General features: G+C 33.1%; 1 long non-coding RNA gene across 2 annotated transcripts in view; it reads right to left on the reverse strand.

Annotated features, from left to right (window-relative positions):
• LOC141549964 (uncharacterized) overlaps positions 1–23,310 on the reverse strand; it is a 59,422-nt gene extending 36,112 nt beyond the window's left edge. Inside the window, exons 1-3 of one of the 2 annotated variants that reach the window (XR_012484469.1) lie at positions 23,186–23,310; positions 11,564–14,879; positions 10,514–10,660 (exon numbers count right to left, since the gene is read on the reverse strand). This is a non-coding gene — a long non-coding RNA (uncharacterized LOC141549964). Of the gene's footprint in view, positions 1–10,513; positions 10,661–11,059; positions 11,522–11,563; positions 14,880–23,185 lie in introns of those variants that run through there. The other variant, XR_012484468.1, reaches the window with a different exon arrangement.

Consider the following 23,310-nt stretch of genomic DNA (forward strand, 5'->3'; position numbering starts at 1 on the left):
TTTTTAACATGTATTGGTCAACCTGCCATCTGAAGGAAGGGGTGGGGGGAAGGAGGGGAAAAATTGGAACAAAACATCTTGCAATTGTCAATGCTGAAAAAAGTACCCATGCATATATCTTGTAAATAAAAAGCTATTAAAAAAAAAAAAAAAAAAAAAAAAAAAAAAAAACTTCTTTCAGAACACAGACTTGTATGCTGCTCTGTTATTCATCCAAATGATTTCTTGGTGTTAGGTAAATAGTCTTAAAAGAAAACAACAGCATTACTATAAATGACATCCTAAACAGAATTTGTGAAATTTCATTAATTCTCTGATCTCTTTTGTTCTTTCAGATGAATATTGTTATATTTTCTAGTTTTATAAAATAATATTTTGGAATTATTTGGAATAACTTAATTGGAATGACATTGATGTTTCTCATTTTTTTTTTCCTTTTTGATCTGGTTTTTCTTGTTCAGCATAATTGTGGAAATATGTACGGAAGAATTGCACTTGATTAACATTTATTAGTTTACTTGCCATCTAGGGGATGCATTTGGGGGAAGGGAGGGAGGAAAAAAAATTGGAACACAAGATTTTGCAAAGATGAATGTTGAAAATTGTTAAAAAAATTATCTATGCATGTATTTTGAAAATAAAAAGCTTTAATAATAAAAAAGAATTAAAAAAACCCAATATTCCAACAAACAAGTCTGAGTCTAAGAGGAGTAGTCTGTGCAAAATATTGATACCTATTATTGAGATATCAATAAAGATGACAGAAATCTTCCATTAGAGAGCTGAAAATTAGGCTCAGTATCACCTTTAAAGATCATCTAGTCTCATTTCCATTTTTACAGATCAAAAAATTAATATCCAAGATTAATTTATTTACCAACATTACATGATTTTTCTATGGAGGAACTGGATATCCCAGGATAGTGTTCTTTGCTTTATTCCCTTTGTTTTGGATTTCTAAGTCAGGATACTGTTGTCTTTTTAATTTTTGTTTTGTAGTAGTTATTTAGGTGGGGCAATTTGTGTTAAATGACTTTCCCAGGGTCACACAGCTAGGAATATTAAGTGTCTGAAGCTGAATTTGAACACAGATCTTCCTGACTTTAGGGCTAGTGCTCTATCCACTAAGCCAACAAATTTCAGATGAAAAAATGTGTTTTCCCAGACAAACCCGAGCATTATCTTCACCTAATTCAATTTTTATTTGAATGCTAAGTGATGAAATTCAATAATTAAAATAAAATTAAATACCAATCAGATGCATCTGTTACATGTTGGTGATCTCAAAGATACACCAGACAGTATTCTTATCCTTAAAAGGCTTATAATCTATGAGGTATAGAACAACAATGTCTATGTAGATATAATACAAGGTGTGGTAAGGGTAAGGACTGGAATTTTTCTTCCTTTATGAATTCACATCTGGCTCTTTATTTTCTTTGTTAGTTTCCATGTCTAAGATAGTAATTTCTGAACTTTGCTAATTGCATTGTCAAACCTGCTTTCCCAATGTATTTATATTGTAATTTTTTCATTATAAATAAATTATAGAAGGTGTCTCAAAAGTTCAAGCACAATTTTAAGCATTAATAGCTTTAAACTGTTTGTGGACTACATTATGTATGTACCTTGATTACTAAAAATAAAGAGAATTATAAATATATAGAGAAATATAATTTTTAAAGAATCAGATAAACATATAATTAAAAATGTTTTAAAATTATTTGACTTATTTATGGTGCATTAATTTTTACTCTCACTAATGGTGAGCATTACATGTAATATTAATGGTTATATTCACATGATTGCATATAATATTATTGTACATTTTTATTCTCACTACAATGTTAAATGTTATAAGATCAATGGGATTAAATGTTCATTTTTTTAAATTATTTGATGTTTTGTCTTACAAAATTCAAATAAGTATAACACAACTTGGAATTCCATATAATACAAGTATACATAAAATAAGGAGAAAAGAATCTCTACAAATTTTTCTACTACAACTTGAACAGGAACCGATACCTTCATCAGTTGCAATCATCAAAAACACTCATGGTAACATGAGTATTGTTTTGAAAGAAGTATAGGATCTCAGTAAGTTCTCTCTGTGATCCTCATGGTTGACTTGACATGAAATTTGTAGCTACTAGGATTCCCTCAAAAATTATTTGTTTCCTGAATCTAGCATGTTTTCCATTTACCATTACATTTTCCCAGAGGGGAGAAAATCTTCAGAGTCCATCAAAAATTTGGGGTAGATAATTTTTTTAAATTTTATTTTATTTAGAATTTTTTTCCACAGTATATATGCATGACTAATTTTTTTATAATATTATCCCTTGTATTCATTTTTCCAAATTATCCCCCCTCCCTCCACTCCCTACCCCCGATGACAGGCAATCCCACACATTTTACATATGTTACAATATAACCCAGATACAATATATGTGTAAATACCATTTTCTTGTTGCACATTAAGTATTAGATTCCAAAGGTGTAACCTGGGTAGAAAGAAAGTAGTGCTAACAATTTACATTCATTTCCCAGTGTTCCTTCTCTGGGTGTAGCTGTTTCTGTCCATCATTGATCAAATGGAAGTGAGTTGGATCTTCTTTATGTTGAAGATATCCACTTCCATCAGAATATATCTTCATACAACATTGAAGTGTACAGTGATCTTCTGGTTCTATTCATTTCACTCAGCATCAGTTGATGTAAGTCTCTCCAAGCCTCTCTGTATTCTTCCTGCTGGTCATTTCTTACAGAGCAATAATATTCCATAACCTTCATATACCATAATTTACCCAACCATTCTCCAATTGATGGACATCCATTCATCTTCCAGTTTCTAGCTAGGTAGATAATTTTTTGATGCTGAGGCTTATTTTGCCAAATAAGTCTAGAGTATCATGTGTTTATTACAATCTAAAAAGAGATCCTCTGACCTCATTGTTTCAGAAAACATTTTCACAATATCTCCTCAGAAAAACTCTGGCAAATAATTCATTATATTCCAAATGAATGAACATTTTATTTCTTTGTTCCTTCAAAAAAATAAAGCTTTCTATCTGCTTTGCTTTAAAAGAGTGTATAAATTCTTGATATTTTGGTCACAATTCAAAGTTTCCTTTAGTTATTTTTGGACATTATTTGTTTACATGTGATTTATCACAATATAAGAGTTTTGTTATTCTTCATACTTAGATATCCCATCTTTTTGTAAAAATGGATTTCTCCTGCTCAAAAGGACTCTTTTGACTTGGTACTAAATTTTCACCCCCGAAGAAAATAAGGACCAAAGAAAGTTCATCAGGTACAAGATGTAGACCACTGGTGGACAGAAGATAACACATTGTTCAAGTCACTCAGCCATAATAATCATTTCCTTCCCCTGTGTTACTTTTGTCCATTAATTATCTCCTCCACAAGCATCATCTCCTCCCCCAGAATCACATCCTCCACAAGAATCACCTCCTCCAAAGGCATCACCTCCCCCACAGTAATCTATTTCACAAGCATTACCACCTCCCCAAGAATCACCTCCTGTACAAGCATCACCTCCTCCCCAGGAATTATCACCTCCACAAATAATACCTCCTCCATAGGAATCAACTATTGTACAAGAATCACCACCTACCCTGGAATCATCTGCTTTACAATAATCATCTCTTCCCCAAGAATCACCTCCTGTACAAGCATCACCTCCTCCCCAGGAATTATCTCCTCCACAAGTAATACCTCTTCCATAAGAATCAACTATTGCACAAAAATCACCATCTCTCCTGGAATCATCTGCTTTATAATCATCATCTCCTCCCCAGGAATCAGCTCCTCTAAAAGCATTACCTCTTCCCCAGGAATCAACTCTTCCACAAACATTATCTTCTCCCCAGGAATCATTTCTTCCCCCAAGACTACAAATTCCTGATGAATTATGCTTTTGACTGGTATTGTGTGGAGTTTTAGGGCACAAAAAACAGCGCAATAAAAGACAAAAAATAAATGCAGCAGGAATAGCAATAATCATTATAATAAAAATAGAATCCATGTTCTTCAGCACGTAAACCCTTTCAAATTTAAAGAAACATCAATAAAGAGAGCATAGTCTTGCCTACTTATATAATTAGGTACCAATTTTTTTCTTTCTTCCAGTTGTAGTTGTTTCTCAAAGCCCTCATAGTCACTTGTCCCTGGATTTTATTGTTCATAACCAATATGTTTTCATTTCTTGTAAATGTTCACATTTCCCATTATTCAGAGATTCTTCCTTTGGTAGAAACATCCGAAAAACAAAACCACAGAAATAATATGGAAATTAGATTTAGGGAGAAAAGTGTGTATCAAGTATATAAAAGTTATTTGAGCATCTACATTAATAAGTTTCTTAAAATGCCATTTTTCAAATCAAACAAGCAAGAATCAATTTGCTTTCCAATTTTTGTCCAACTTAGTGCTCAATCTACAAAGGAAAAATGAAATTTAGTCCCTCTCCTTCTGGGGGAAAATCATAAACAAATATAAATGGAGATAAAATAAAAGTAAATTAGGTACTATTATAATGAGAGAAGGCAGTGGAAGCTAAGGGTATAGTGATGAGCAATATTGTGGTTATAGGAGAAGGGAAACTAACTACTAAGGTTTTTAAGCTGCAGGTGGCATTTGATCTAAGGTTTAAAGGCAAACCAGAGATTCCAAGAAAAAAAAAAAGAGTCAAGAAGGGAATCCATTCGAAATCAGGGCATAATTAATGTTTAAGCACAGATTTGGGAGATGGAATATCAAGTGTGAAGATGAGCACAAAAGTCAGTATTGCTGGATTGTAGCATTTATAGAGAATACTAATGTGTAATAAGCCTGGACACGTAGGAATGCAGCTAGGGTGCAAAGAGTTTTAAATGTCACATTTTACTTTTTTAATTTTTTTCTATATAATTGTATTTTATTATACTTCCAATTACATTCAACATTCAATCTTGTAAGATTTTGAGCTCCAAATATTTTTCCTTCTTTCCCCTACCCCCAAGACAATAAACAATCATATATGCTATAATATGCAATCATTATTAAACATATTTCCACATTCAGAATAAAAGAGAAAATCCTAAGAAAGAAAAAACATAAGCAAAAAAGGTGAAAATAATATACTTCAAACTGCATTCATTTTCCTAGTTTTTTTCTCTGAATATGGTCAGCATTTTCCATCACGAGTCTCTTGGAATTGTCTAGGATTATTTCATTGCTGAGAAGAGATAAATCTATCATAGGTGAACATTTCACAATATTGCTATTACTATGAACAATGTTCTCCTGGTTCTGAAGAACTGTAAATATCAAAGGATGAGGTGGCATCAAGATGGGAAAATAATTGGTAATTTTGCCTTAACTCCTTCACATCTACTTAAGTTACACAATAACTTATGAAGTGCATGCACCAGGCTGAATACACATAAAGAGGAAATTCAATAAAGAGTTTAAACCATAGAGGGGAGAATGAGGGCAAATAGGAAAAAAAAAAACTTCATTTTCACCTAAATCAGTTTGAGAAGGGAAGAACATATACACACAGCATTGGATAGAGAAATTCATCTTACTCAACAAGGTAATATAAGAAGAAAGGGTTAACAAATAGGAGAGACAATTACAGGGAAGGTATTTTGAGGAAGGCAGTGGTCAGAAACATAGCAGATTCTTCAGGAAGGTAAAAAATAAAATAAAGATAGTAGAATGTATAAGCGACTAGGATGGAGGAAAATTCAAAATAGCAATCATATCTTTATGAGTGGAATGAATTAATTCATAAAATGAAAGAGAACACCAGAATGGAAGAGAAATCTGAATCTAACAATACATTGTTTTTATAAAACAGTCCTGAGGCAGAAAGTTTGAATTAAAATAAAAGGCTAGAGCAGAATCAATTATTCTTCAGCAAAAGAAAAAAGAGAGTAATCATGATCTCAGGCAAAGCAAATCCTTGTCACTCCCTCCCCCCCCCAAAAAAAAATTATCTAAAGGAAAAAAAAAAAAACAAGGAAACTATATCTTAGTAAAAAGTACCATAGATTAAAATTTTATATCAATATTGAACATATATGCACCAAATGGCATAGCATCCGAATTGGGTGGGATGGGGAGTTAAATGAGTAATAAGTGGTGATAAACAGTAAAACTGTACTATTGGAAAACTTCAATTTACCCCTCTCAGACCTAGATGAATCTAACCATAAAACAAAGAAAAATGTTTAGGGTGAAAATGCAATTTAAAAAAAACAGTCCTCTGAAATGAAAAAAGGAGTAAACCTACTATATATTGTACAAGATATCTTGACAAAAAAATAGTATTATATGAGAGTATGAAAACCTCAAAAAATGTCCAAGAATATAAATATGAAGTACATATTTTCCTAACAATAAAAATCACATTCATACAAGCCTTTGAAATATAATTGGAAATTAGATAATCTAATGAATGAGTAGGTGAATGAAATGATAGAAAAAATCAATACTTTCAATAAGGATAATGCTATCAATGAGAAAACCTTCCAGAATTTGTGGACTGCAGCCAAAGCAAGACTTAGGTATGTTGCTAAAATCTTCCTTGATAGAGGGACAGACAAAGGAGAAGGAGAAAGATGGAGAAAAAGAAAAGAGGAGACACAGAGAGAGAGACAGAGAGAGAGACACACACACACACAGAAAGAGAAAGAGAGAGAGATAGAGACAGAGACAGAGACAGAGAGAGACAAGCAGTAAGGAGGAAAGAAGGGAAATTAGATTGATGAATTGGCCATACAGCTAAAATTATTATATTAACAACAAATTAAAAATTCCCAGAGATTCAGCAAGATAGAAAAGCTGGAAATCTAATAATAATGCAAGCTAAAGCAGAGAAATGACTCATTGATAAAACTCAGAAATAATCAATTAATTATGGGCTAATTTTTTTTTTAATTTTTAAATAAGAAAACCAAATTATTAGCATCAAAAATTAAAAAGGTAAATTTACAGCCAGAAGATGAGATAAAAACCATTTTTCATGACTATTTATGATGTGCATCTAATATATATCATTAAAATTGAACATCTAAATAAAATATATAAATATTTACAACTATATAAATTTCCTAGAATAGGTGAACAGGAAAAAAACAATATTTATTTATTTCTACCTTAGAAAAAGAGTTTTAATAAGTCACTACTAAACAACTGCAAATCTATTAGGTACAACTTGCTACTCTTTTTTAAATATATAATAAAATATTGAATAACTTTCTTTTTTTTCCTCTCCTTTTAACTTCATCCTAGAAGTGACTACCATTATACATAAATATGCATATATATATGTATGTAAAACCATTCCAAAAATGCTTCCATTTATCAGTTCTTTCTCTGATTGTAGATATCATCTTCCTTCATATATCTTTTATAGTTAATTTGGATATGCATAATAGTAAAAATGACTATTTCGCTGAAAGTTATTCTTAAAACAATATTGTTGTTACTCTAAACAATGGTCTATTGGTTTTGCTCATTTTGTTCTTCATTATTTAATGCAATTCTTTCCATGTTTTTCTAAAATCTTTAAGTTAATAATTTTTTATAGCATGATGGTATCCCATCAATTAATTCAACCATAATCCAATTAAAAGGAATCCCTTCAGTTTCCAGTTCTTTGTCACCACAAAGAGAACTGTCGTAAATATTTTAAAATATAAAGATTACTTTCCTTTTAGTGGTATTGTTTACTCAAGCTGTATGGGCATTTTAAAAATTTTCTGGGTATAATCCCAGATTACTTGCCAAAATGAATGCCAAAATAGTTCACAGTTCTGCTAACAACAAATTTGTGTTCCAGTTTTCCACACCATCTCCAATATTTGCCATTTTTCCCTTCTGTCATTTTAACTAATCTGATAGGTATAAAATGATATCTCAAAGTGGTTTTAATATTCATATCTCTAATCAATGTGATTTAGAGAAGTTTTTTCATATGACTATTAAATTGTTGGTTCTTTGTCTATCAATTGGACAATGACTTTTATTCCTACAGGTTTATCTAAGATCTTTTTATATTTAAGATATGAAATCTATGAGATAAACCATCTATACATTTCCCCCTCACCAATATTCTGCTTTCCTTCTGTTCTTTTCTACCTTGATTTACTTGTACAAAATCTTTTATTCATAATGCAAATGAATAACATATTCAAAATCTGATAGGCAGTATGTTCACTGTTCTTCACATTCCCTTTATATTCAGGCCATGTTTCCAATTGGACCTTAACTTGGTATAAGATGTTCTTTGCTAATACTGCCATACTAGTTTCTAGTATTTCTGACAATCTTGACAAATAAATGAATTTTTATCCCTCAAACTTATCTTTATATTTGTCAAAGTTCATTATAGTTATTGACTCCTGTAAATTGTATTTCTTCTCCGTTTGATTTAGCTACCTTTCTATTTCTTAGGGAGGACCAAATAATTTTAGTAACTACTGCTTTATAATTTGGTTTAAGATCTGTCACTGCTAAACTTCCTTCTTTTCCTTTTTTATTTCCTTTGCTAATCTTTACTTTTTGTTCTTTCAAATGATTTTTATTATTATTTTATAGCATAAAAATGTTGGTAATTTGGTTGGAATTACTTTTAAAACATATGTTAATTTAGTATACTGCATATTTTATTACATATTCAGTATTGTTAATTCTTGCTGATGGTTTTAGGTAAATGCTTTTTATCAATTTAAGAAAGTATATGTATACTTTTATACATTATATTATGTGTTTTTAATAGAAATGGGTGTTGTACTTTATCAAAAGCTTTTTCTGCATCTATTGACATAGATATATGATTTGTTACTTTTATTGTTGATATCAATTATGCTAATAGTTTTCCTTACATTAAGTCATCATTGCATTCCTGGTATAAATCTCCCATGAACAAAATGTATTATCTTGAACATTTATTGTACTCTCCTTGTTAGTATTTTATTCAGGATTTTTACAGCCACGTTCATAAATGAAATTGATCTACAAATTTTCTGTTTTTACTGTTCCTGACTTAGATATCATTATCATACCTGTTTTATAAAAAGTAGGTTGATACCAAAAGCAAATTAGAAAAACAAAGAATAGTCTTTCAGATTTAGAGAAAAGGGAAGAATTTATAATCAAATAATAACTAGAGAAATTATGAAATTAAAATGGATAATTTTGATTACTTTAAATTATAAAGTTTTTTTTTGCACAAAATCAGTGTAATCAAGTTTAAAAGAGAGGCATAAAGCTAGGCAACATTTTTTACAATCAGTGTTTCTGATAAAAGTTTTATTTCTCAAATATACAAAGAACCTAGTCAAATGTATAAGAATATGTCATTCCTCAATTAATAGTCAATGATTATGAGCAGGCAGTTTTAGAAGAAAAAATTAAAGTCCTCTATAATTATGAAAAATACTCTAAATTACTGTTTTATTATTGATTAATGAAATGCAAATTAAAATACTCTGAGATATCATCTCATATGTATCAGATTGACTAAGATGACAGAAAAGGGAAATTATAAGTGTTGGAGAGAATGTAGGAAAATTGGAACATATGCATTGTGGGTGGAGTTGTGAGCTGATTCAACCATTCTGGAAAGTAAGTTGGAACTATGCCCAAAAGATTATAAAATTTTGTATAATCTTTTATCCAGTAAAACCACAATTACATCTCTATCCAAGGATATCATAAAAAGTAGAAAAAGACCCACAGAAACAAACAAACAAAAATGTTTATAGCAGCTCTCTATAAAGAATTGGAAAATGAATGGATGCCCATCAACTAGGAAATGGCTGAATAATTGTAACATATGAATGAATATGTGATGATGGAATACTATTGCTTTATAAAAAATGATGGGCATGAAGATTTTAGGAAAAAACATGGAAAGACTTATATGAACTGATGCTTAGTAAAGTGAATAGGACCAGGAGAATATTGTATACAATGTCAGCAACATTGTGTGATGATCAGCATTGATAAATTTAGTTCTTCTCAATAATGCAATGATCTAAGACAATTCCAAAAGACTCATGATGGAAAATGCTAATCACATCCAGAGAAAGAAGCATGGAATCTGAATGCAGATGGAAGCATACTATTTTCACTATTTTTGCTGATTAATATAGGATATGATTAATGTAGAAATATGTTTAATATGAATGTACATGTATAACCTAATTCTGATTAAATGCAATCTTGGAAGAAGGAAAATGGAGGTAGGGAGAAAAAAATAGAAACCAAAATATTATAAAAATAAATGTTGAATATCATATTTACATGTAAATGGAAATAATAAGTGGTATAAATGGGGAAAAAGTGTAATTGTTCATTTGATAAAACAACGAAAAATGTCATGAATAGTACAAGTTTCATTATCCCCTTGGGCATCTGGAAAGCTGAGACTAACCAGAGAGAAAATTATTTCATATTTTTATTTTAAAAATATGTGATATATCACACTTACGCTTTCACTGGGGCCACACAATGCCAAACATGGGGGATAAACGGCTTACAAGACTGTTTCTTCTTACTGTGCCTCAAACATTTTTGACTCTTTTCTCCTGTGCTTCACACAGATGGCAAATATTCTCACACATTTACAGTAAAAATCCTTTTAACAAAGTAAAAAACAAAAAATCAAAAAAAAAAACAAAAAAACAAAAAAACAGAAAAAGAAACATATTCATTTACCTAGACACTAATTTCCTTATTTGTAGGACTCAAGGTTTGAATTATATTATCCCTTCAATTGTCAAATTCTGAATCTATGAATCTATGCATCTCAGAAATGGAAACAGAAATTAGCCTATGCAATGATGTGATTATTTCCAGGAGCACTCTCCACTGAGTTCTGTTCATTCACTTTGGTTGACTCTGAGCTGAGGGAAGTCCTGGTGCATGCGTCTCCAGCCTGCTTTTTGCTCTTCAGTTTTTTGGCAGTTATGGAAAACAGCACCCCCCAGTCAGAGAGACGGCTAGAAAGCAAGTAGGAATCTAGGTACTATCTTACCTGCAGCAGCAGACACTGGCCTCTCAGAGTGTAGCAGAAGGCAAAATATGGCTTTGAAAAAGCAAGGAGTATGAGGAGGGAGGCTGTCTTCCTTAATTAATAGCAGTTTAAAAACTTCAGTCACATGTGAGAGATTTGTTTTAGTAGAAGGCCTCAATCAGCTTTTGTTCCACCCCTTCTGAGAAAGGTGCCTCCCATTTTGGACAGGAAATTACACTCTTTCTTTTTCTGATTATACAACCCACAAAAAATGGGCTGGTCTTAGAGCCAGAAAGTGCAGCTTTAAGTCCTGCCTCTAATATCCACTAGCTTTTTATCCCCAAGCAAGTCACTTCTCAGTGCTCTAGGAAACCGATACGTTTTTTGAGGAAGTTTCCTCATCTGGGAATTCCCTGTACAAATGAAATCACAGGTCTGCTGCCACACTCAAGAAAACCAACAGTAACCCATAAACTCCCTCCTTCCCGGATGTCAAATAAAACTGAATGTTTCTGTCAAAGTTACCTGAGGATCTCTTTCCTCCCAGAAAGAGTTTACTGTCTTCTTTTATTGGATGGAAGGAAGCAGATTTCTCTGAAGGTACTTGATAGAGTAGGGTATTGGGGTACCCAGAAATCCCCCAAAATTGTGACTCATATTTGGTGGAAATTTGCTAGGGTTTAAAACTTGCAATCCTTCTGCCAGTGCTAGAGCTTTCCACAGTCTTACTTTGCCTGGCTCTGCTTGTTATAATTTTGTAGATTGGACTGAAAGAAAAGACTGAGAGAATGGACATCAAAATAATATCTTGTTTATACCTGAGTCACTTTTACTCCTTTTTTTATTTCTTTCAGTATAAATTTATAAAATAATTAAATTGAAAATTATCAACATAAGTAAAATAATTTTTTAAAATTATCATTAAAAACCACAAAAAAGAGGGCTTCTCTTGCTTGAATAGAGAGAAGTTAGCAATGAGGAGTGCACTAATATCTAATAAAAGACAGCCCTAAAGTCTGCATCATTCATCTCTCCATTTATTTCTCAAACATTTACTATGCATTCACTATTTCTAAGGCAATGTACTTGCCATTGAGGAGATTAAAAAAGACGTATGAGACAAGACCCCTGCATTCCAGGAGTTTAGAGTGTGGCAGAGAAGATAAGAAATAATAAATATAGTGCTTTAAGATCTCCAGAGTGCTTTGGAAACATTTCATTGTATTCTTATAACAACCAAGGTGCTATTATCCCCATTTTATTGATGGGGAAACAGGCAACTGGGGCTACAGACAGGATCATCCATTTAATAAATGCTATTGAGAGGAGATTTGAACTCAGGTGTTCCTGACTCTAAATGCCCTTTACCCTGTGTCTCTTAGCTGGCTGTATGAGAAGATAGTTGGCCCCTCTAATTTTTTCCATTCCTCTCTCACTTCTGCTACCACTCTTAACCCTGCCTCTGATGACGCTTTCCTAGTCATTTCTGCTGGTCCTTTGCAGTGTGGGAGACCAGGGGAGAACAGGTTCACATTACACAGAACTATTATCTTTCTCTCTGGGCGTCTCAAATGGGGAACTCCCTGGATTCCAGTAATACTAATGGGAAGAGAGTCACTTTTTTGTCTTATTTCCTATGATGCCTCCTCTTCTATTTCTTTGGTAGGTTTTTTTTGTTTGGTTTTTGAGGCAATTAGGGTTAAATGACTTGCCCATAGTCATACAGAAGGTAGGTATCTGAAGTTAGATTTGAACGCAGGCAAGAATTCCTGGTTCCAGTGCTCTGTCTACTGTGCCTCCTGGTTACTATCTAGGTCTTGTTTTCACTCATCACTTTTCTGAAGTGTCTTCTTTTTATAAACATTTATATCCTAATGGGTTAGTGGCCTAACTTATCCAACAATAATAATTAATAATAATAATTAGCATTTGTGTATTATTTGAACATTTGAAAAATACATTAAATGTTTTATAACCAACCTATGCATTTAAAAATAGAGAATTACCCAAAAAAGTACAAAATATTCAGACTAACTGAACATGAAACAATACAAATTAAGTCACAAAGATGATATGAAAGAGAAACACAATTGTGTCCAGATGTTTTTATAGGTGAAATTCATCAAATGCTTAAAAAGCAAATAGTATTTTCTGCTACTCATATTATTCTCAAAAATTTTTAAGGAAAACATTATTCCAAGCTTCTATTAGGAGAACACTAGACATCAATCTAGTCAGAAAAATATAAAACAGGAAAAAAGAGAACTAAAAGTCATTACTACTAATGAATTATAATTAAAAATATCTAAATAAAAGCCTTAATAAAAAACTACAGAAATATTTTTAAAGTATCATTTAAAGTTGGATTTATTCCAGGAATAAATGTTTCTACATGAGGAATATAAATTAATATAATCATATTTAAAGCAAAAACACTCCCAACAATATGGAAATTAAGTTATAAAAATATCTTTAAAAACAAATTGATAGTCCTCAAGTTAAGAACTCTGCGCCATACTCTTCTCCATTATACAGCTGCCAAATAGTAAACACCAGTGTAACCATGCCATGTCCTAGACTCAATATGCTTCTGTGAGTCTGTATTGACTAGAAAAAAATGCAAAGTTCTGAACTTGGTGTTTAAAACCTTTCTCCATTAGCCTCCGACCTTCCTTCTATTCACTACATATTATTCCCAGTAATAGTCTTCAATTTTCTTCAAATTGAGCAAATAGCTCTTTCCTGCACAAAACAGTCCATTCCTGCCTCTATGTATCTGCATAAGACTTGCCCTGCAACTCTGGAATGCATGTTCTCTAATATAATTTCTTTCAAAGGACAGGGAGGGGCCATGTAATTCTTTCTAGACTGGTGACTCCATCATGTTATAAAACTAAGGTGGCCCAATCTACCTGATTTTCAGGACATACTCCCAGGAACTATTTTGATTTTAAAAGATCAGAATGTCTTTTCTTGCTTATTGAAGGAAGGTATAATCATTAGTGTTTTTCACAGGTGAATAAACATTTAAAAAATGTGGAATTAGATTGAGTTTAATCCATCTCTCCTAGAACATAGGTAAACTCTTATTTAGCTTCCATTATCACTTAATCTTGCAATATTAGGGGAAAAGTGTCAATGTTCAAAACTCTTAACAATATATAGGACAATTATTGTGCTTAATGAAGAAATCTAGCCAAGTACAATCCATCTGACAATTCCATAATGTCCTCCAAATTAGGAACTCTGTTTTCAGCTCCAGGATCTCTTCCTTTATGACAATTGACTGTTCCATAGACATCAGAAGGGATGCAAATGAATTCTGAATAATCCTGGATAAGATGTCACATAAAGGAAAAGAAATTCCTTTGGTTGGGGGATGAATGGGAATTAGAATGTTGACCAGTAGGTCTTACAATAAGAGAAGCTTCCCTATGGAAAGTGGCCAAAGTAAAGTTTGGGATACTGTCTTGGTGTTGATTCCATGGGGTTTTGTTGTAGCTAGACCAGCAGAGAATACAAAAAGTAACTAATATAATAGCAAATAAAGTCAGAATCATCCCTATTATCATGGTTTCCATAGTCTCTGAAGTGCAGGATTTCTTGGTATCAATATGATCTCAATAGCTTTCTTGCTTCATTCTGTGGTCCAGCATATTAATTAATGGAAAAACACTTTTATCTTTCCTCACTGTGTGTATTCTTTTATTGGCCAGTGGTTCATCTGCTTCCGAGACCCCACAACTCACAGCTGCTCTATTTCTGTTGCCTATGTCCAAAAAATCCAGAAGAGTTTCATGAAAACTGAGGTCAGTCTCATTCATCAGGGTAAAAGAATCATCTGTAAAAAGACATCAAAATAGTCATCATATTCAAATTGGGTATACTGATTTATAATAGCATGTTCATGTTTGTTCTCATGGCTCAGGTTAAAGGGATTTCCTGGGTGGGGGATTTGTAGAAAACTGGTACTCAGGAAAATTATATAATCATCAGATTTATTGTTATACAACACAGTAAACAGGCCAAACAAAACTATATAAATATACAGTATCAATGTATAAATTGATACAAAAAACTTTCCCCAGCCTAAAAGAGAGAGAAATTCTGGGGAGGAAACAACCCAAGTTGCTGTTTAGGTGGCAAGATAGTAAATCCAATCAACAGACTATAATCCTTAATCTCCAGACACAGAGTCTATACTGGAAAAGTATAAAATATGGTCATTAGGACCACCTAGACTAAATGACTCCTCTCTATTGGAGTACTATTATTTTAAATGTAATATCAAACAATATAAAATATACAATTATCACACAATAATACCAATTCCATTCTTTTGCTACCACAATAGTATGATTTCTTTTTCTCAAAAAAGGGGCAATATCATTTTTTACCCTTTTTGGGGGAAAGAGTATTGGGCTGGAAATAAGGAGATCTACACTATAGCTTTAGATTGCTAAAGTGACTGAGATAAACCACTTCCTCTTTCCCACATCAGCTGCCTTGCTAAATGCTGTTGCCTCAGTCACAAATTACTTTGTGTTTATTTCTATACAGAGACACATTTATGTGTACAAGTTTATTCATCAATTTATCTACATATATGCACTCATATATACATGTATCTTTATATAAATGTTTATGTATAAATGTATATTTATACATATTATAATGTATTTATGTATTATTTTGTTATTTATGTATTGTTTATTAATTACACATTATAATGTATTTATGTATAAATGTTTTACATATTTATATAAATGTTTACATATTTATACATGTGTATGTTACTCCATCCAATAGACAATAAGTTTCACTTGTTGATTTTATCAGCTCCCATGGATTTAATTACCATCACAATATTGATGATTCTCAAATCTACCTTTCCTGCTTCAATCTCTTTGCTGATCTCAAATCTCACATCTTCAACTGCCTTTTAAACATCATGAACTGGATTTCACTAAACAGCTTAAACTCAGTATGTCTGAGGCAAAATCCATTATTTTTCTCCCTTAAACTTTTTCTTTTATTATCCCTATTGCTATAGAAAGCAATGCCATCTTCCTAATCCCTCAAAGCTGCAATCAAGGAATCATTCTGGATCCCCTCATTTTCTCTCACCTCCCATATCAAAGCAATGGTCAAGGCTTCTTTTTGTAACTTCTCTCAAATATATCCCCTTCTCTCTTTTGACACAGGCAGCACTTAACTTCAGGTTATCATGACCTTCTGCCTTGATTTTTATAACTGCCTTCTCTCTTTCTTCAGTCCAATCTATCTTCTATTAAGCTACCAAAGTATTTTTCCTGAAGTACAGATTCAATCATTCTACACCACCATTCAAAAAACTCAATGGCTTTCTATAACCTCCAGAATCAAATACCAAATACTCTATTTGACATTGAGTGCTTCATAACCTTCTCCCCTCCTATTTTCAAGTCTTTTTAAGTTTTATTCCCTCCATGCATTTTCTGATTGTCCATGAACTACAGACTCCAACTTTGAGTACTGAGCATTTTCTTTGTCCATCCCTTATTCCTGGAATTCTCTTTCTTCTCAATACCAACCAGTGACATCATTGGTTCTTTTAAGAATCAACTAAAATTCTACCTCCTACAGAAAGTCTTCTCCAACCCTTTTTTAATTTCAATGATATCTCACTTTTAATTATTTTCTATTTGTCCCATCTATTGCTTGCTTCGTATATATTTGTTTGCATATTCAATCCTACATGAGAGTATAAGCTTCTTGATTTTAATTTGTTTTTTTTTTAATCCCCAAAGCTTAAAGTAGTGTCTGACACATATGCTTTATAAATGTGTATTGAATTGAACTGAAATTGAATCATTGAGGTCAAGAATTATTTCAAACACTCCACATAGCACCTGATACCAATAATTATAAATTATCTAGCTTAACCCCATCAGAATAGAACTAATATTAGATTAGAACTAATAATAAATTAGAACTAAATGATCACAAAACTAAAAATGAGCACATAATAGCACAATGTGATAATATCATACTCTGATTGAGAAGGACTGAAAAGGCTTCTAGACTTGTCACTATGTGAAAACTGGGAAAGAAGATAAAAGATGATAGAGAAAACATATTATAAAAGAATGCAGATAAATCTCAAGAGTACGGGGGCTAAAACAGGAACAAACCATAAGAGAGGGAAAGACAGAAGAAAACAACCAAGACAATTTGCCCTAAATCTGAAAGCTGGAATAGATTTAGAGGGAGTTGTTATTAGAACTTTATGATAGCCATTGAGTAATCAGATTTAGAGTTATACTTTAAGGAAGCAAGACCTGAGAGGAACAAAGTTGAGTCACTTCAAAATTGAATATAGAAGAAAAGTTCATATGTTTTTATGTAGTTGCACTAATTGCCATTTTGCAAATTATTATAAAATGGATGACTGTGGAAGCTTAAAATAAAAGAAGTACATTAGGAAAAAGAAAGATGTGTGACTCAATTCATTCCCCCCAAATAAACACCATGAGGTAAACCACAGAAAGAAATGCCCTTCCTTCTGCATGTTGTTATCTCTGTGTGGTATCAATCACAAGAACTTTTTTTCATTAGCCAAACACAAAATCAGATATAGTTAGGTTTTATGCTTTGACTTAAGGACCATTCACACCTAAGTCTGAAAAAATCCATATGTTTTTGCAGCTATATTCCTTTGAGGAATTCTTAGATGAAGTGGAGGGAAGACAGTGATAAGAGGAAGTATAAATTGAATATCCAACTTCTGAATTTTAAGAGACCTGAGCCCTTAAAAAAACCATGGTTAGCCAGGACTTCTAAGGGAATTTCTAACTTTAAAAGGGTGAGATAACTCTTGATAGACTGTGATTTCCCTGAGTCAGTTTAAGAATTTTGTGACACACAGAAAGAGTTCAATTTGAATCAAGATTTGACATAGAAATTACAAGAGATGATATTATGTTAATCAATCAATGGATCAATGGAAAATATAGTTTCCCACTGAAGAAAGGTGATAGCCCCACTGCTCCCTGCAGGATAAACCATTTCTAAAATGTTGTGTTCAGTATTGCATTTTAGGAAAGGTAACAGTGTTTGAAACAAAGTAAGCACTTGTGGTTTTTCACTTGACTCGATTTTGACAAGCTGGAAGATTTCCAGGGAGTGGACTCAGAGGGAAAGAACATGAGACTCTTCATTATCCTGACTGCCCCTTCTAAATATGAGGCTAAAAAATATTTTCTCAAATACCACACATTGATACTTTCTTTTTTAACTAAGTGAGCCAAGCAGCTAGTTGGTAACTAAGTGGTGAAATTGATAGAGCCCTGAGCCTAGAATCAGAAAAAATTAAGTTCACATCTGACCTAAAGTCACTTGCTTTAACTTGACTTAACTTCCTTAGTTTCTTCATCTGTAAAATGGTGTAACAAGAGCACTCGGTTCTTGGGATTATTGTGAGAGCAGAGTAAAATAATATTAGAAAAACCTTTAGCAACCTTTAAAATACTAGCTATTATTACACTATTATCATTATTGTTATTCTAACAATTACTATTTGCTTTCCAACATGAGAATCTGCAGAATCCAATACTAGAGTTGAGGTGGAAAGGATCTTTATCTGTCATTATATTGACTAACAAATATTTCTGACTTTCCCCTCCTTTTGCTGGTGTGCTCATGATCATAAGTTCCATAACAGAAATGACTATTTTTCTTTCTCACAGATCCTAGTATCTGTCACAGTGCTCTGCACAGAGATGACACATAATATTTATTAAATCTTTAACATTTCATGGAAACTAATGTTACCTTTCTTCCAGAGGCCCCAGATTTTCTGTAAAATCTGAAAAAGTTTACTTTAATACTTTAGTCTATATTTAGACATCCCGGGACCCAAGACAAAGTCCAATGAAATGCTTAGCCTAGTGCCTGCTATATAGCTAAGAGGTTCTGCCTGGTTGGGTGTGGCTGGCAGAGAAAGACTGAAGTATTACCCTGAGACAAACAGGGAAGGGCACTGATGGGGATCACTTTAACTTTATAGTCCCACCTTGCTCTGTCCAGCCAAGAAATCCAAATTATATCAAACCCCTGAGACCTATTCTTTGTAGAGGTCTTGGGTTGTCCAGATATGACAGGATATATTCTGTCAGAAATCCCACTCGTGTGTCTGAGGTTAAATTTCCCCTATAAAATCTGTCCATGGCTCATGGTCAGCTTTGCTGATCTCCCCATGTGGGTTACTCTTTTGACCCGTAACCATGCTTCATAATGTCTCTCTTCTCAACTGCTCCCACTTCATATTTACCATTCCTGGTGTCTATTGTATCTCTGTATTTGGTCTGTAACTTCTTCTCCTAAATAAACCTACCTTTTGCCAAGAAGAATGACCATTCTGAATTCACATTATCTGACCCCAACATTTAGTGCTTTCCTACAACAACCACATAATTTATTATATCAACACGTTACCTTAATAAATGATGTTAATATAAAACATGAGATCCTCAAGAACTAATTGCCTTAGGAGACTAAAGACTGAGGGCTTTGATATTACTTTCTGATCAGCAGAATGCAAACAACATTGAAAAGCTTCTGATTCCCTCTGAATTTTGGCTGGCACAACATGCAACAATTGCTCTTTTATAACTCAGGAAGGAAATATTTGCTCAATTGCATCAACTCTCAGTGTCTTTTATTATTTTTTCTCTTCTATGACTATGCAAATCTGATTTTATTAATCACACCCTTTTTTTCTTTTTTTAACAAAAAATTTCCTGAGTACTAACTTCAGTGAGATCAGTCCTAGAATAACAATCTAGCAGTATTACAATAGCCTAGTTAAAACCATTTATTCCTTCAAAACTGGATGCTGCAAAATTATGATCACCTAACAAGAGGCATAAAAATGAATCTCCTTCCAATTCCTCTAAAAATTATGTGTGTGTAGAACATTGCATTTAATGTCAGACTTTTCAAAGAGTTAGTTTGCTGAATTGTTTGTTCCTCCTTTTGTTCTTTCTTTATGACATTGCCCTCTGAGTGGAAGAATACATTGGGAAATGTAGGTGAAACAAAAAAATATCAATAGAATGTTATGTATTTCTGTCTTCCCATCTTAATTATTTTGCTCCTTCCAAAAACAATCTTTCACATAGCTATTGGTGGATTCTTTATTCCATATAGATCTGGTCATCTCATTTCCTACTTAAACATCTTCAGGAGCTTCCAATTGCCCACCAAATATAGTCCTTTGCTTGGAATTCAGCATCTTTCCCAATCTCATATTACTTTCCATTCTTTCTATGCTCCAATCACATTGGAATAACCTGTTTCAAGATGTACCTTATTTTAATACTTCTGTGTCTCTAATAATGCTAGGGAATAGCCTGACATTTGGGACTCAATATTGTCATGACATGTCTTTCAGTTTTCATGATACATATTTTTCAGTGGTCTCCAATTGTTGACAAATTGTATTAAGATACAGAAGGGTAATTTTCCACTTTCCCTGGACTTTGCCTTTGAGAGACAAACTTATTGACCTACTAGAAATGGAAAGCTGTTAAGTTGATAGTCACTTTTTGGTGCATACATGCAGGCTAATAATAGCCATTCTAGTTCATTGTGTATGTATGCTGACTTCCTTCCAGTGCTTGGAGCAGGATATCCTTTAACATCATGTGTGTGTTTTAATCCCCTGGCCTAGAACAAAAGCAATCACGATTTCTAGAAAAGGTTTGTTGAGCTATCTGGGGAGAAGTGTAGATCTCGGAGACTATGAACTGTTCTCTATTTCTGATTATCAAAATTTCCTTTATATGGATTGTTTGTAAATCCATATATATTGGTAGTTTCAAGAATTTCCCCTTATACTTGTTCTTGTCAGAATACGTTTTTTATCATAATTAGTGTGTTTATGATCAGGGATCATAGAGGGAGTCTTATAAGACAAAAAAGTCACGTTTCATGTTTGTTTTGTGGGGGTTTTTTTGTTTGTTTTTGTGCTTTGATTATCTTCAAAATAAGAAAGAAAATAAAGGGGGAAAGTAATACACTGAAGTGAAGGGGAGAAAGGGAAAGGAAGGTGATGGAAATTATCTCACATAATTTGGCTAGACAACCAGAAGATTCTACAAAGAAAGAGGATAGAAGGGAACAGGTAACACTTGAACCTCACTTTCATGTGAACTGGTTAAACAAGAGAATACCCATACACACACACACACACACACACACACACATTCACACACACACAAACTCAGTATGGGATATAGAAATATATTTCACTCAATAGGGAAATAGTAAGGAAAGGGGAGAAGGAACAGAGAGAGGAAAAGTATATTAAAGATTAGGATTAATCCCTAAACAAAACAAAGTCTAACCATAGAGGATGTAATTCAAAGAGTAATTTGAAGAAGGAAAAAAAAAGAAAAGAAAAGACCCTGACTTTGCACTCTAGACAAGGGAAAGTTAAAAGACAACAAAGAAGTAGAAGCAGATTGCCTCAAACCCAAAGCACTAATACTGAACATGTTTCTCTCTCATTACCTTCTTCTTCTTTATAATGAGGGGGTCAAGAAAGTGACTAACAAAATGACCCACAATGATTCCAGAAGCCTTCTGATGAAACCTTCTATCCATCTCCTGATAGGTAGTCGTAGATTCAGAAAGAATACAGAGACATTATTTTAAACATGTAAAATGTATGAATTTGTGTTGCTTGTCTCTGCAAAGGATGTTCTTTCTCTTGATTCTCCTGTAGTTAAGTGAAAAAAGTTGTAATAGTAATAAAGTGGATTTTTGTTTAACAGAAAGGCTTCTTCAATAATCTAGGGGAAAGATGGATAGGCAATAATTGTATGAGTAGAGAGAAGGATTCAAATGTGAGAGTTGTTATGAAGGCATAAACAGCAAGATCTGGCAAACAAAAAGCATAACATAAATATTTTTTGTACTCATTTTCCTACACAACTACTAACAAAAAGAGTTAAGAATACTAAAAGATCTGTAAACATGCAAAACCGAATTATTTTATACTCCATATTACAAACAATAATGGCAAGGTTTTTTTTATTTGTTTGTTTGTTTTTAAGTTACAGGAAACTGGCAATAAATTATAAGCTATTTTCATATCCTCTAAAAGGATATGAAAAAAAAAAAAAAACTTATTTTAAGACAGCTCACAGGCTTTCAGTTTGAAAAGTCCCCTGGGCAAGGTTTGCTTATAAAAACTATTTCCATCAACTAAGAATGCCTATGATTCTTTTCACATTGTGGCATTAACCCTATAAAAGGAAAGCACTTCTTAAACAATGAACACTTAATTGAATTCATTTCAGCATCCTCCTCCACATTTGGAGTGAGACATTTAAGAAATGGCTTCCTGATTGAATACTGACACACTCTGGGTTTTGTACCTTTTTTCATGGATAAAACCTTTCTGTAATTTGGAATTCATATAGGCAGCTTCCAAACAGAGATTGAATGATTGCAGGCTTGGCGAAAGAGAAAGAATAGGCAAAACAGGAGACAAACAGTCCTTAGCCACAAAGAAGCATTTGTCACAGAGCTGATGACAAAGGACTTTCCCAGCAGAGTTATCCTAGTCAAGGGAGTGTGTGTGTGTGTGTGTGTGTGTGTGTGTGTGTGTGTGTAGCATAGTGGGAATTATGCCTGCTGATAAGTGATTTCCATATGACCAGCTTTTTACTTATATTTATGGTTGCAAACCTAGAAATCTATTTTAATGAAATTCTTCCAAATCCAAAAGCATGTGTTCTAATCACTTGATATCCTGATTATATTTCTTAGCTTGTGATTTCCTTTTCCAGGCCTTTAGAAAGGACGGGGTCATAGGCCCTCGTGCAGGCAGTGAAAAACTGCATTCATTACTCAGAACTTTATTAATGTTTCTGCCAGAACTTCTCTACAAGACATACATGAGGCAGGATTTATATGCTGGCTATTCAGTCAGTTTATGGTATTTGCAAAGATGAGGATTCAATATTTCGAGATACGAGCACTTCCATTTTCTATTCCCAAACTTAAATCTATGCTATTATCCTATACCATTTCCTGGCACTGTGTTTGTGTTCCCATGCCCTGCTACCACCCACCCCCCCATAACCCCACTGGACTTACTTTTGGCATCACAGATTGCAGCCTATTCCAATTCACTATCCTGGCTGTGCCACAGGGACTGCTGGATGGGATGGCTTGTTTTGTGTTTGTCTGTTCCCAGTCTCCAGGCACAGTTCCCTGACTCA

The sequence above is a fragment of the Sminthopsis crassicaudata genome, chromosome 1, assembly GCF_048593235.1.
Source record: "Sminthopsis crassicaudata isolate SCR6 chromosome 1, ASM4859323v1, whole genome shotgun sequence".
Classification (NCBI taxonomy): Eukaryota; Metazoa; Chordata; class Mammalia; order Dasyuromorphia; family Dasyuridae; genus Sminthopsis; species Sminthopsis crassicaudata.